Raw genomic sequence first — 17342 nt, forward strand, 5'->3', positions numbered from 1 at the left:
CCAACGTCTTTCTTTGGCACGTCCGTACGCATAGGTCGTACGCTGTACGATGAAGACCTCCGACGCCCTTGCTTCCCCGCTCGCGCAATCCGTACGCCATACAAACTTGTCACTTCTTCCCTACCCGCCTTTGCGTCCGTACGAGTAGTCTGTATGGTGTACTGGCTGTAGTCCCTTCCTCTGCTTCGCCATACAGTTACCTACCTCCGTCTTCTTAATTCCGCCTAGCTGCTGGGTTCACTTTGTTGCCTTCCCTGCTCTGTGCATAATGGTGTCTCTTGGAGGTTTTTATGATTATCTTTGTCAGGGTTAGGGTTAGGTGCACATGTTTTATTAACTTGATATAAAATAAATGCCTTTTTAGCAGTCTTAATTTTTTCCTAGTGATTTTGCTTATATTTGCCTAGTATTTCAATTTTTTAATACTCGCCAACTTGGACTTTTTTTCTTTTTCCCTATATTTCTCTTCCTTACCCCTTAGGACCCCCTTTTTTAACAGTGGTTTTACTTCCTTTATATGACAAGGATTTTTAAATATTAGTCTCCATACCTTTAATTTACCCAGGTATCCCTTGGTTCGGTTGTGCTTTCTAATTGGTCTTCTGGGGGCCATTGGCCAATTTATCGCGTCTGCCCTTGCTGCTGAATGAGTTTCCTGCCTCCTTTGTTTTCTCCTTGCTGGCCACATACCCTGCTTCTTTTTCACCTTCTTCACTGTTCCTTTGTTCCTCGTCTTGTCTTCCTTCCATTTCTTGTTTGGTTCTTGTTCGGAGTCTTCATCCCCACTGTTGTTCCTCTTCACCCCTGAGGCATCATTCGGCGTCTTCATTCTTATCTTTGAGTCGTGCAACCACATACATACGTGTGGTAGTCTCCTATAACATTCTTGTGCACAACATGTCCCTACGTACTCCAGATCCCATATCTTGTCCACCAATGGAGCGGGTCCCACACCCTTGTATCAGTCGTCAATGTAGCGATCCCCGTACTGTTGGTACCATTTTACTATCTCTCCGTCAATCTCCGGTGGTCTAGCGGGGTTAGGGATCACCCGGTACAATGAATTGGGTCTGCCTTCTATCTCGCCTGTCTCAGAAGCGATGACGAATAGATCTACTGTTTTCAGCACCATTTTTAAACAGGGACCTAGGGTTGCCCCATATACCTCTAAGTCGAGCTCCTCCTCCAGGCCCACCGGTTCCTCCTCTTTATTTGTGTTCTCTGCTCTCCTCCGGGCTTCCGCTTCTTCATCAATATCATATGCTACGTATCCTTCCCGAAGTCCTTTGTATGGAGCCCGCTTCCTCCAATGTCCTGAAACCCGCACCCACACAGCTGGGTCCCCAAAATATGCATTTGTGAGGTGCTTGTGGATCCTAGGAACCGCTACACCTTCCACCCTCTTTGGTACAAGTCGTTCTTCCATGGCCGCCAAAGGTTTCGCCCAGTCGTCATCTCTCCGGTAGGGTTCTCCTTTCACCCCGGGTCTTCTTCGACTTCCTTGCTCCCAGTGCCCTCTGGTAGCATATCCCAACATGTTAATCTCAATCACAGGTTTATTTCGTTCTTTGTAGATTTTCAGCTTGGAACCGTTTACTGGGTCTCTGATCGGATTGTTGTCCAGAGTTGAAAGCTTTATTGCCCCGTTCCTACCGACCTCTCTGATCTTATAGGGTTCGAGCCAACGGACCTTGAACTTCCCTGGTCGAAGTTCGTTCCAGCCGTTATACTTCAAAACTAACTTCTCCGGCCGAAAGTTGGCCCTCCGTAGGTGTTGGTCATGCCAATGCTTCCATCGGCGTTGCGCCACCTCCGTTGCCCATTGTGCCATCAGTCTTCGTTCATCCAGTTTTATCAAGCCACCAAGCCTTGCATTCAAGCTTTCTTCGTATCTGAGTTTGTTCTCTACCGCCACCCGAAGGCTTGGTACGGTGTACTCAGCTGGTACCACCACCTCCTGACCGTACATGAGCTGAAACGGGGTATGCCCGGTAGTGACTTTGTATGTTGTACGGTACGCCCATAGCACGACTGGTAGTCTTTCCTCCCAATCTTCCTGTTCCACCCCACACGATTTGTAGATTATTGATACCAACACCTTGTTGGTTGCTTTTGCTTGTCCATTAGCTTCTATTAGACATGACCGATCAAGATATTACTTGATTGTGCCTCTTCAACCATAATCATGTTTAACCGATACCAATCGGTGTGTATGCAATTAACAAATAAACCGATACTAATCGGTATTCTGTGCATTACGATTTGTAACCGATGTTAATCGGTATTTAGGCATTGGTTAAGAACCCGATGTTGATCGGGATTTATATGCAAGGTTATATATATATATAAATCGAGGAATACGATCACAGCAAGATCGTATATATGTGAATATCTACACAAGTCTTGAGTTATCATGCATGCGATTATTGGTATAAGAAAAAACCGAAAATAACATATCGAAGAGTAATTATAATAATCATCAAACAAAGGAATGATGACTGAAATCTTATCATAGTCTATCGATGAGATAGATGATTGAATGAGACACTTCATTTATCTCTCATTCAATCATTTATCTTACCGAGGCTATCATATATCAACACTCCCTCTTAGCTAGGGAAGATAAATGAAAGACAACATATCTAGCATCACATTTCTCGTGATGGTCTTATAATCTTACTCTCTAGGGAATCATATCACCTAGACATGTGACATGAAGTATCATCAATCATATGATACAAGAAATCACATCACCTAAGCACGTGACATGAAGTATCACCTAAACACGTGATACAACAGTTCATCACATCAACTTGTGATGACAAGATATCACCTAAGCACGTGATATCAGTATTGCAAAGTAAGCAATACTAAGGATAAATACATAAGAGTAATTAAATCCAAATTGTGGTATGTGCACTAACAGTTTCAAATGTCTCTACCACAACATAATCATGGCACATCCAAGAAACCCCAGGAGTCACACATGATATTTGGTTTGATCACTATAAGATCGTCACCTTATAATGTCTACATACAAGTGGTTCATTATTTGAGAGATTGTCACCTCTTAGAAATGTACACAGGGGGTGGAGCCCATAAAAGTCATATCACGACAAAGAAGTTTACACATTAAACATCTTAATAAGTATAGGAGTACAAAGCAAATTAAATTTCAATCATACCAAGACCTTTTCTGAAGTGCTCAACTTTCACCCTGGAAAGTGGTTTGGTAAGAATATCTACTGTCTGATCTCCTGTACAAATGTATTCCAACTGGATCACATTCCTGTCTACCATGTCTCGCACATAATGATATGGAATCTATATATGTTTGGATTAGTCATGAAACACCGGATTCACTGAAAGTTTTATACAACTTTGGTTGTCGCAATGAATAACTGTAGGTTTCATTGGTTCACTAAATAACCCCACAAGCAACTTCCTAAGCCATATTGCCTCTCGAGCAGCCATGGAGGCTGCAATGTATTCGGCCTCAGTGGAACTCTGTGCTACCGATGACTGTTTTCTACTGATCCAGGATATCATGGCTGAACATAAACTGAAACAACATCTTGAGGTGCTTTTCCTGTCAGTTACACTTCTAGCCCAATCTGAATTTGTAAATCCGTGTAAATCTATTTCAACTCTCTCATATTTGAGACCAAATTTTAGAGTACCTTGAAGATATCTCATGATATGTTTTACTGCTACCAGGTGTATCTCCTTAGGTTTGCACATAAACTGACGCAAGGCATTAACTGCATAACAGATATCTGGTCTTGTATTTACCAGATACATCAGGGGCCCAATCATTTGCTTGTATAGAGTAGGATCTGAGGGTTGTGATTTTGCTACTGCTTCCTTAAGTTTATGAAGGTTTGTTTCCATTGGAGAGGTCATGGGTTTGCAGTTTAGCATTCCAAATCTCTTCAAAATGTCCAAGGTATACTTACCCTGGTTTAGTATAATGCCATCGGAATTCTGCCATACTTCCAAACCTAGGAAGTAATGAAGGAGTCCCAAGTCCTTCATGTCAAATTCTTTAGCAAGGTCTTTCTTACACTGATCTATGAGGTGATCTTTTCCTGTGATTAACAAATCATCAACATATAAAATCTAAATCAGCATATCACCTTTGTCTTGCTTATAGTAGAGATTCGGATCTGCATCATTCTTTAAGAAGCTTAGCCCTGAGAGAAGTATCAATTCTTTCATACCAGGCCCTAGGAGCCTGTTTAAGCCCATAAAGAGCTTTCTTTAGTTTACATACATGAGATTCTACATCATGAATCTCAAACCCTTCAGGTTGCTCTAGATATACTGCTTGTGCAATCTCTCCATTAAGAAATGCTGTCTTTACATCCATCTGATGTACTTTCCATCCTTTTGCTGCTGCAATGGCTAAGACTGCTCTTACCAAGGTATATCTGGCTACAGGTGCAAAGGTTTCTTCATAGTCAATTCCTTCCTTTTGTGAGAACCCTCTGGCTACAAATCTATCCTTGTGTTTCTCAATGCTACCATCTGCAACATGTTTGATCTTGAAGAGCCATTTAGAGGAGACGATAGATTTTCCAGTTGGCGTAGGAACAATCTCCCAAACATCATTTTTCATAATGGACTGGTATTCCTCAGACATGGCATTCTTCCATACTTGATGTTTAAGTGCATCTGATACATTAGGAGGTTCAGCTTTTGAAAGATCATTCATGAGGGCAACATAGTTGGTAAATTTGTTAGGCCTTTTGCTTTCTCTGAAGGTTCTTGAAGGGGCAACATACTTCTGAGCATCTTCTACAGTTTTGGTGGCCCATAGTGGTCTTTTCTTGAGATTTTCTCTAGGTGGGTTTTGTATTTCACCTTCATTTTCCTCAAGGTTCTCTGTTTGAAGCTCAGGGTTAGGATCTTTATCTATGCTAGGGGCAGGAACATGGACTTCAAGTTCCATTGAACTTTGGGCTCTTTTGAAGGCTAAGTCTTCCTCAAAAATTACATCCTTACTAAGTTCAATATGCCTTTGACCAGGTATATAGATTCTGTAAGCATTGAAGGTTTCACTATACCCAGCAAGTATTCCCGTTTTTCCAGAAGGCTCTAGTTTTGATCTTTTCTCCTTAGGTACATGAAAATACACGGGGCACCCAAATATCCTAAGATGGCTGATATTTGGCTTTACTTTAGTAAAAGCTTCCTCAGGAGTTTTATCTTCAAGATGAGAGTGAGGACATCTATTTTGTATGTACACGACAGTGTTGGTTGCTTCTGCCCAAAGATTGGTATTGAGGTTTTGATCTAGGATCATAGCTTTGGCAGTTTCTACAATTGTTTTCCTCTCAGCTACCCCATTTTGTTGAGGATTATAAGGTATAGTAAGCTCCCTCTTAATCCCAAAATTTTTACAAAAATCTTTAAACAAATCTGAGGTGTATACCCGCCCATTGTCAGTTCTTAAGGTTTTAACTTTATTTCCTGAGGAGTTTTCTGTTAGTGATTTAAATTCTTTAAATCTATTAAGGATCTCTTCTGATTCTTTACATTTCAGAAAGTAGATCCAAGTTTTCCTAGAGTAGTCATCAACAAATATTAAATAATACAAGAATCCCCTTAAAGAGGATACAGACATAGGTCCACATACATCAGAGTGGACTAATTCTAAAACATTACTTGTTTTCCTAGTACTATTTTGAACAGAACCCTTAGTATTTTTACCTAGGGCACATGCCTTGCATGCCCCTGAATGATACTGCTTTAACTTGGGTAGACCTGTGACAAGGTTTCCCATTGATGATAAAGCTCTAAAATTCGAGTGACCTGGTCTTCTATGCCAAACTTCATTAGCATCTGCAAGTTCATGGATTAAGGCTAGGTTGGGCTCTGTGCACAACTCATATAAGTAGCTTTGTCTTTGACCAATGGTTTTGGCTTTCTTAATGGATGAATTCCTTGGCCAAGCCAACACTCTGTTGTCCATGAAGGTCACTTTGTACCCATCATCCTCTAGTGCTGAGATGGAAACTAGGTTTCTTTTGATGCCTGGTACATATAGCACTCCTTTAAGCTGCAATGATACGCCTGACTTCAGTTTGATGGTGCAGGTTCCAATTCCTCTGATTGGATGTGTAGAGTCATCTCCGATAGTCACTTCCTCATCATTCTCCTCTACCATTGAGTCTAGCACCTCTCCAAACCCTGTAATGTGTCTGGATGAGCCACTGTCGATCACCCGTGAGTTAACCTTGTTTGATGCTTGGTTTGTAAGTGCCGAGTAGAGTACATACTTCTCGGAGTCATCTCCTCCCTTTGATTTTCCAGTTCTGGCAAATGTGGCTTGTTGTTTAGCTCTTTCTGGACATTTAGCAACATAGTGCCCAAATTTGTCGCACCTGAAACATTGAATATGAAAGAGATCCTCCTGGGAGGTATTCTTGCCTTGACGATTTTTCCTCTTCCTAAATTGTTTCTTCTTGCTTTTCTTATTGGAGTTTGTATTTAGGACTTGGAGATCTTCATCCATATTCTTTTGTTTAATCCCTTTCTTATTTAACCTTGATTCTTCTTGGAGACAGTTTGCCCTTAACCTTTCAAACTTTGAAAATTTAGCCCTTGCACTGATGCCTTGGACGAATGTTTCCCATATACTAGGCAACCCATCTAGAGCAATGAGTGTTAATTCTTTGCTTTGGATCTCATATCCAAGGGTTGCTAGCTCATCCCTTAGGGCTGATATCCGCATGAAGTAGGCATTGACTAACTCCCCTTTAATCATAGCTATATGATTTATTTCTCTCTTTAAAGCCAAGGTTCTACTTGCATTGGATATCTCGAATGCATCTTCAAGTGCTTTGAACATGTTGTAGGCCGTTTTATGTTTCCTTATGATGGGTATAATATTATTCCTCACCCCATCAACTATGATTTTGATGGCCTTTTCATTTCCCTCTATCCATGTTGCTTTGTCAAGTTCAGTCTTAGGTTCTGTGGTTTCACCTTTATAAATGATTCAACTTTATTTTCTCTTAGAATCATCTTGATTCTGAACTTCCATGCTGAGAAATTATCACCTCCTCCGAGTCTATCTTCGAATCTGATAGTGCTGGCCATTTGGAGAAATGTGATGTTGGATATATTCGTGACTTGAATTTAACACAAAATTGAAAAGCCGCAGGTTCAATTTTACTATAGCTCTGATACCATGTAAATGTTTTCAATTTTCTATTCAATGAGCAAGATATATAATGTTATTGTATCTTTCATGTAATTGTCGATTCACTGTATAATAAACCTGATTATTATATTGTATGTTGCAGATGGAGAGAGTATTTATTAATTTCGATGATCTTCCAACATTCACTGATCGATATATATGCAAATAAAGGAGATCAAGCAATACCTTGACCGGTCATGTCTATTAGACATGACCGATCAAGATATTACTTGATCGTGCCTCTTCAACCATAATTGTGTTTAACCGATACCAATCGGTGTGTATGCAATTAACAAATAAACCGATACTAATCGGTATTTTGTGCATTACGATTTGTAACCGATGTTAATCGGTATTTAGGCATTGGTTAAGAACCCGATGTTGATCGGGATTTATATGCAAGGTTATATATATATAAATCGAGGAATACGATCACAACAAGATCGTATATATGTGAATATCTACATAAGTCTTGAGTTATCATGCATGCGATTATTGGTATAAGAAAAAACCAAAAATAACATATCGAAGAGTAATTATAATAATCATCAGACAAAGGAATGATGACTGAAGTCTTATCATAGTCTATTGATGAGATAGATGATTGAATGAGAGACTTCATTTATCTCTCATTCAATCATTTATCTTACCGAGGCTATCATGTATCAACATTCACTAGAGTATCTCAAAAAACCAGACAACCGTAAGGTATATAGTCATCATAAAGAGATTCGAGTGCAGGTAAACCGTCTCGTAAAAGAATTATTTGCACCTCAGAAGGCAATTTCCTCTGCTACCTACTCCCAACACTTCAACCCGCTTTTATATTGAAATTTGTCAACAACTATTTTTGCAGCACATCAAACAACCTTATCCCTCAAGGAAATTGTTTCCTTAAATTTGTCTTCTGTCATTGCTTTCTTAAAATTAGTCGTTCTGTCAAACGTTTCGTATTAGTTGAAGGATCCTCTGCTACATCTTCTATGAACTATGTATTGGCATTTGGTATCGTTGAAATATGATATTCCATATGTAACACAAATAGGATCTGCCATACTATATATCTGCGGTATCTTTGAGATATGATCTTTCATATGCAACACGAATACGATTTGAAATTCGATCTCGATAAAGACTCTCTGATTAGGAAGTCTCACGCCATTAATCACATCCAGAACTGGTTCCAATCCACCCACAACAATGACCAGAAATATTTGCCAATAATATAATCTCTCTTGAGCAATCTTATAGGCGGCAGGAAAACCTGGCTTTGATACCATGTTGAATTGATGTATATGCATTCTGTATATTTTATTCTATCATCAATTACTTTAAAGAGAAAGATTTATTCATCCTTTATACCTATTGGTGGTGCCCCTTTACCAAGGGTCACCACTCTTCCAAGTTGCCCCCCTCAATAATTATATTATTAATAATAATATAATTTATATTATCACAATAATATAATTATATTATCACAATAATATAATTATATTATCACAATTATTTTATATTATCACAATAATATAATTATCAATATAATTATATTATTACAACCTCTATGTCGGCCTGAAGGAATCCGACCATAGCTACAATAACATTAACAAGAACAATAGATATGAAAGTAACTTAAAACATTTCAATTTAAATGAAAGAGAAGATGTTTAGAAAGTACATTTCTCCTGATGCTAACATTCTGAACTTTCATGACTTTATCAATAAACCAATGAGGAGGGAAAGTATCATCAGGGCGCTTTTCCGCCCAACCACGGACTTACTAGTCCTTCGTGCCATATCCGACTGGATTGGCCTGACCCTTCGCAAGGAGGTAACGAGAAGTTGAACTCATGCCATCCGAGACTTGGTTTTTAGGACCTACACAACTAGTCGGTCATACAATATGGGTAACACCCAACTAGTATGACAATCCTGACTAGAGGTGTATCTGGTTCTAGTGATGTGATGGTAGCTTGCATCATGCAGCACCACCTTTGGCCAAGGTTTTTAAAATTGCAAGCACGTCAACGTGCTGTCAATAATCACTACCCTTCTCGGCTGCAACTTAGAGGTTTCGGCATAGGATTAGAACAGGTAGGCTTAACTCATAATGGACCATCTTTGTACTCTCAAGAGACTCTTGAACATACCATATTTTAACATTATTTTTGTTATCAGCACAAATTCACAACACAGGTTTAGACCAATCTTTCTCATGGATCATTGCATAAGTTATCAACGTAGAAAATAAACCCCTAGGTTAGGAGAGGTAAATGACCTAAGAGTCACCAGCTGCTCACATGAGCTTTAATTTTGGAGCAACCATCTTGCATGACATGTCTCTGCTGTCAATGCAATGTTTTCAGCATATTTTCTTTCCTATTTAAAATGCTAACCTCATCACAAATTCTGCTGTTTGCTCTTACCCCATTTTTCTTCCTAAACTAGGTTTTTAATTTTCAACATGTGCTAGAGAAGGTAAATCTCAAGTTGAATGTATTAACCTCACTGCTGTTATATTTTATTTTCAGATTTGGATAATTCTGAGACAGCTCAGATAAGAGGTAATTTCTTCATATTACGAGTCTCTTGGATATACACACCCTCTATTTTGAGTGGTAATGTTTTGTATATCTTTTATCAGCTATGCTCAACAAGTTTTCGGGTTATAACCCATACTCATATATATATATATATATATATATATATATATATATTCACAAATACGTCTATAGTCTTTCATGTTGTTTTCAGCTAGAAGGTATTTTGTCTTACACATTTTCAAAATAAAAACTCAACCAGCCTTGCTGTACCTAATCATAAAGCTTCTTAATTACTGACAAAAGAGTTGTTCATAGCTGTTATTTATAGCACAATGTGTCATAATGTTCCAGTTCAAGGGTTTTATTCTATTTCCTCATAATCATACAATATCAGACCCTGAGTTTTATGATTCACATCTGTCAAGAATTGCACTCACATGGCCATACTTGTGATACTACACAACGTATATAAGTTCTTTTTGTCAAAAGGAAGAAAACAACATGGCCATACATTTCAAGGCATGATTCATACGTATTCATTTCTAGTCCAAAGAATTCAACTCTCAGCGTTTCTACGTATGCACAGTCATACTGTATATGCACAGCCTTGCTGTGTAAACACAGTATGGCTTGTATTATCAATTTGTGCAAATAAATATATTTCTTCATATATAGAACTTAGCTTGTAAACACAGATGTTCACTATAAAAGCAAGGAGGGGTTTCTTTATCATTAACCCTTGAAAAATCTACAAATTTCAGCAAATCATAAGACAAATGCAGATTACAAGAATATCGTTTCTTCCTTTCCAATTTAAGGTGACTAAGGCAAGAATAGAGGACATGAATTATTCCCTTCATCTTAGAAAGAAGCACATGACCTGAATAATGAAGTAAGAGGCGTTTGGTTGGGACTTCTTGCTCAGCGGCTGAGCTCTATAACCCTCTTAACTTTCGCAATGCAGAGCTCTTACTATCCTTTGCAGAAAATAAAACTCTCCAAATGTAAATCGCTTCCTTCCCAAGAATCGTATTTTCCCAAACATGAAAAACTGCCCTCGCCATATGAAAACGAGGGGGTTTTTTTTACCAAAAATAATTTCGCCCTAATTGCTTTCAATCACGGGAATTTTACCTGCCAAAATATCACGTCATTCTCATGCATTCTTCCTTTCACGGCAAGATAGAAGAGTCACGCCAAAAACTTGGCTCAACTCGATGCTTCTAGAAGAATCGTCTATTTTACATTTGCTTTTTTATTCATTCCCTTTTAAATGAATCTCAAAATTATCGAATAAATATATGCCAAAGTTCATCGCACTTATCTCCTATTATCATGCCCAATAAAATATTACAAGGTCATTGTGATGAGAAAAGATTAATATGCATTGCGTTTAGGATGGTTGAGGTTTTAATTAATATCCTTGCTTTGTGCCATTTATACTTTTAGGGGCTTAAAGAATGATTTTAAAAATTAATTTAGGCTAACTTTGCACCGCAGCTTACAATCAGCAAACTGCAAAAAGTATGAACCAAGGATTATATCACAATATCTTTACAAGCGTCCATTATGATCAATGAACTCTATTAATCTTGAGAAGTAACAAGAAACCATCCAAAATGTAGAAACACAACACATACATCCACCATAACTTAAATGAAAGTATTGAATTGATTTCAACATAACTTGGCAACAATTATGAGCTTCCTCCTCCTACTCTACTCTACTTCTAACTATTCACTAGCTATTTATCCACTATTGACTAGCAACTATTGTTGAACTATTAACCTTTACAATGAGAGATTTGAGCCTTCTTTACATTTTGAAGGCTTAGATTGATTCTCAAATCAACAACCAAGATTTTACAATAAAACCCTAATTAGGGTTTGTTACAGCAAACTCCTCCTTGGCCAATAAGAAAATTACATTGAATTGAACACGTCCATCCTTGAATGCTGACCATTAGGAAAATAGGTTAGGTAAATGAAACTTTGTGCCTCCACGTGTGATTGTTGATGAGTCAGGTACATCAAACTTGGACAAATTGACTTGGAAATAAGTTGATTGGATTGACGATGACTGGATACCACCTCAACTTGCTTTGTAGATCATCACAAAGTGTATGTGATTGAGAAATATCTCTTGATACTCAACATTTCCAATTGCTCAATGTGATGTTGATAGTGGGACATATTCCCAAATTGCATCATCCAAGTGATCAAGTATTTTTCTAACTTTGCTTAACTCTTCTGAAACTATTGGCTTCCTTAATCATTTTCTCGTTCCAACCCTCTAACTGAGAATCTTGGCCTTGAGAGACACTCTATCTTTGTGTTACATTTCACCTTGCATTTCCATGCATAGATCCTTGCTTTAGACATAAATTCCTTGATATAGTTCATGACTTCATGATGTTTATGCTTGATCTTCTTCATATTTCATTATCATCTTCCTTGTACCTTGGATGCACTTGACCTTGACCCTTGGATTTCTAGAGGAAATTCAAGGTTGTAGTAGTTGTATCTTTCACTTGCACTATCTTCCTTTGTCATCAAAGTATGTTGATTGTTGCACATGCATTGCTTGATGTCATGATATCTATCTTCAGATTCGTGTTGTCAATTTACATTTGTACCTTTAAACTTTCCGTCATGTAAATATCAATTTCTAAATATAGTATTACAGCTCAGTGTACTTTAATTTTTGTTGCATTTGAATTATCAGTTAATCAGAAGATGACTATCAGACATTCTCATACAATCACGCTTGTATTTGCATTACAGTTGTAGAAATGTTTGAACAAGTTGAGGGTCGGGAACCTGGTGACCTGTCATCCACAGATATGCCATCTGTACGTAAGATGCGGAAAAAGCTCTGTGAAGAACAAGTACGTTATTTAATTTTTTTAAAGTTTATATTGAACTAGCAATATGATAGTCAATTGCTTATGGAATTTATCTGTAAGAGGATGTGCTGCATACATTATTTTTAAACTTTCATGTGCAGGATGCTTCTGATTGCTTGCACAATTTTTTAACATCATATTATGAAATCTTGAAATTGTTGCATGTTGTTTTTTCTCATACTTCTTTATCAGCAAGCTTTTATTGCTGCACTCCTCTGTTCAGCATCGATTGCCTGACCCTGCTTTTTCTCTGACTACAAATATAGATCCTTGTTAAAAGAAGGAACTGCATATACCATATATTTCATCTAGGTAATGATGGCAAATCTTGTGAGGCAAACATTAGCACTGCAGCAAAGAAATAAAACAATCTATGTTTCTGCAGGAGTTTGGTGAATCTCGAATACCAGATCTTCTTTTGCAAAGAATTGTCGATGCTGGAAAGAGAGAACTCCCTCCTGTTTGTGCCATTGTAGGGGGCATCCTTGGGCAGGTATATGCTTATTCATTTTTAAAGAAGGTCCATAACTGGTTAGATTCTTTGAGTGATAACTTGTTTGACATATTTACGTTAGAATCTTAGATCAATACTTCTGTTCTAAACTAATGAAAACCTAGAATTGGGGTGAATTAGAGTATATCTGAAATCCTATGTCATTGATAACAACTTAACATACATATTTTCTCTAATCTGACTTATAATTTACATCATTAAATTATGTTCACTTGTGTAATATAGAACTCATTTGTGCAGTGATGTTTGCTTGTTGAACCCCTCAAATTTTATATGGTTCTTAACTTTGGCAAGTTCAGAACAATTGCCAAAGGAAGAACACAAAAAATGTTTATAAATTTTATAACAGTATTGCATTCATTTCATTTTCCATTGCATGAGGATTGAACAAATGAGATTGTGGATTTTTGCTGAACAGGAAGTCATTAAGGCAATGTCCTGTAAGGGTGATCCGCTGAAGAATTTTTTTTTCTTTGATATAATGGATGGAAAAGGGATAATAGAGGATATATCTAATGGAGACACAAACTGAGTTTATTCTTTAGAGATATACCCCAAAATTATATGCTATCTCACTGTTACATGAAATTAGGATAAGCCCTTTTTGTTTAATGGAACATTTTGTGTCACAATTCCATGTGAAGAGTGTGAGATAGAAGTGTGGCAGGCATGCAGTTGCAAAACTCTAAATGAAAACTCAGCAGCACAGGCAGTGAACTTTTAAATTGAAATTACAAATTATCATATTAATGTATATAAAACTTGGTCCATGTTATTCCTTTTTTCTTTTTACGGTTTCCTACTCAATGTAAAAGATCATGCACATTTACGTGATATGTGCAAGGATGGCAAATTTTAGAGTGTGAGAATAACCTCACTAAAGTAACTTGGGATTATTTACTGGTATTAAAGGATAAACATTGATCTTAAATTGTTTCCATGGATTGAATTAATTTTTGTTTCATGGAAAATGTTCATTATGTGAAGTAGTGAACTACCTGAGACTTATTTAGTGATCTTAAGATAATATTATAGGAATAGATCAATATGGCCGCATGTAACACATGCTTACGAACTAGATGGAAAATTAGGGAGATTTTTTTTTGGTAATATCTAATTTAAGATTTGGCAATTACTCTGAATTTCTAAATAGAGTTCCGTGGAAAAATGATTGTAGTACAAATTAAAGAAAACAATACACAATCTTATTGACGAATGAGCAGTCTTTGCTCTCTGCCCAAGAAAAGATAATATCTTGTTTAAGCCTCTACATATACAGTCAAAATGTACTTTATAAGGAATGAGGCTCTGTAAATACTTGAATGACCAAGGAATACATGAACCAGTGGAAAACCACTTATCAACCTTTCGTACAATCAAATGTTACCTCTGAAATATGAGAAACCTAAAACTACTCGAATGACCAAGGGCTATATAAACCAGTGGAAAACCACTTATTGAAGACTTTTTGTACAATCAAAATTTACACTGCACCAAGTGAAATGGTATGTTCTATGATACAAATGAAAAACTATGTTAACTACATTGTTTCTACATATGGTTCGGCACATGACATCTTGTAAGTAACATGTATGGGCAAACTTGTGCTAGGTTGTTAACCCTTTGTAAAGTACCAATAAATTACACTCTTAAGCTTCTAAAGCAAAGCCGGTTACTTAAGCATAGAGGAGACGGTGGTCCTACCCTATGCCTAAAAGCAAAAGCATTTACCATATGAGATAGATTCTCTAAAGTTATTTGAATGCTCCTTCAAATGCTTTCAATATTAAAATGATGTTTCAACTACGTTGCAAAGATATAATTTAATGACATAAGATGGTTCAAATATATCAACAATACTAATGCAATTGACAATATAAAGAGTGCACTTGGACATTTTTGGGACTTATTTTAATATCTTCCCTGCTGCTACAAAAAGTGTTTACTTGAAAAGATTTAAATATATTGTGAAGAATAATGAAATAAAAAAAACATTAAGGTAAGCACATTTTATATATACTGTAAACCACTAATTTGCTGATGATGCAATTTTTAAAAGCAATTAATTTTAAGCTTGTGTCAAACCTCTGAATGTGAGTATCATTGATAGAATTGTTATTGTGTGACTAGATGAATGGGCATCCCAAGGACTTAAATAGATTAATTGACTTGGATTTGTGATAATTGAGGTCGTGATTAATCTATCTTAATCAAATGTTGTTACATTCAATTTGATTTATCTTGGATGGATACTATTGGTGAAATCTTTTCTCACAAGTACATGTACCTTGACATGTCAAGTAAAGGGTTAAGATTTGGGCTATCACTATGATAACGATTTGTACAATTACCAATTGAGTTACTTATTGATGTTGGTGCAATTGTTGGTGTTGAACACTATATTTGAAATATAAAAAATATATATATATTTCCATAAGCGTGAAAGACTAAAAGATTTTCGGCCAAGAAATTGTATCGAGCATTTCAAAAGGAGTTTCATCGAAAGAGTGCTTTCATCGAAACAGAGCATGACGTGTAAAGCACTATGCAAAAGGTCCTCGGTGGAATATCACTTTCGGTAAATCAAGGAAACTGCTCATCGATACTCCAAGTTTCATCAAAAAGTGAAAACAAAAAGCAATAGGCAAAAAGTGATTTCGAAGAAATATAACTACAGAAGAAACTCATAAAGCATTCATCGAAATGCAAATCTCATCGATAACATAATGTCGAACAAGAACAGAGGTGTTTTATCGATAAAAGAGGATATTGAAGGAAAAGGACTTTCGATGAACTTGCATGAACTTTCACCGAAGAACAGAACTCATCGAAATACGATTTCGATGAAACTTGCAAATGACTTATCGAAAGAAAGTTTGTCGATGAAAAGACGATTTCGGTGAGTCTTGAAAATGGCTTCTCGACATGGGCTACTCACCGAAAAGGTAATATCGAGGAGAATGGGCTTTTGATGAAAGATTAAAACACTCGGTCGAAGACAAGGGTTTCATCGAAAACTTGAATTATGATCATTTTGATCGAACTGTACTTCCCGCGAAAGAGTTAAAGACCCAAGTGAAGAATGTCACATCTGCAATTAAGTTTAAACACTTGAGTAGCCGTTGTAGACGCAGAACATTAACTGTGCACAAGTTGCCCATACGATTACAGCTGAACTGATCGAATTTTCATAGGAGCCAGATTAATGCCAAAAGACTGAAAATTGCGAAGAACTTGCAGAAATTTGTGAACGACAATCAAAAGAGCTGGGCATTTCTCCAAGTAAGTGTTGTCTCTCGTATTTGCTGAAATCATGGAACCTTCTTCTTCTTCTTCTAAAAAGAGTAGGAAAGGAAAAGAACTAAACCCTGAAGAGAAGCCCAAAAGACAAAAGAAGGAAGGGAGAGCTCTGACTCAGGATTTGCTAGACCAATGTCCCACATCTAGTGTAAGGTCTAAAAAGATCAAAAGCGAAGAAGAAGGATTGGAGGATAGATTTGAAAATCTGGGAGACATTTGGACTGAAATCAGAGGACATGAATTATTCCTATTTAGCTACAAAAGAAGGGATGCTCCTGAGCCCATAAGTAATCTATGGAAGAAGAACTTAGGGAAATTGGTAGTCCCAAACGTGTTTGTAGATGTTGAATTAATGAAAGCTCTGGTAGATTGTTATAATCCGAGAACCAAAACCATATGCGATTACAGAGGGAATCCCCTAGTGGTGATTAACAAACAAACTATTGATATGGTATTTGATTTAGACTGGGAAGTGGAGGAGAGAATCGATATGCAGAAACTGTCACAAGAATTCTTTAGCTTGGAAAACATCTACAGGACTTGGAGACTACCTATTCACCGGCCGAAAGTGGGTGGGGCATTTGTTCCGTTCAGCAAAGATGACAAGGTGCCATTTGATGTCAACCACTTCCATCCATATTTTAAGTATACATATTATGCTGCAGCCCAAGTATTAGGCCTAGAGGCTCATCCACTCATGGATATTGGGGTTATGGTTTTGTGTGCTGATTTACAATCAAAAGACCCTAGGTCATTTGATTATGCCACTTATGTTGCAGATGCCTTAAATCATGGGTTGGAGAAGTTAAAAGGGGATCTCGTGAACATACATTTTTCATTGTACTCCTTATTAATGCATATTATTCTTTATTGTGG

General features: G+C 37.1%; 1 pseudogene; it reads left to right on the forward strand.

Moving 5' to 3' along the window:
* LOC131064893 (SUMO-activating enzyme subunit 1B-1-like) overlaps positions 1–14007 on the forward strand; it is a 55877-nt pseudogene extending 41870 nt beyond the window's left edge.
* Positions 14008–17342: the final 3335 nt, after the last annotated feature.

Source organism: Cryptomeria japonica, chromosome 5 (genome assembly GCF_030272615.1).
Source record: "Cryptomeria japonica chromosome 5, Sugi_1.0, whole genome shotgun sequence".
In the NCBI taxonomy this organism is placed as follows: Eukaryota; Viridiplantae; Streptophyta; class Pinopsida; order Cupressales; family Cupressaceae; genus Cryptomeria; species Cryptomeria japonica.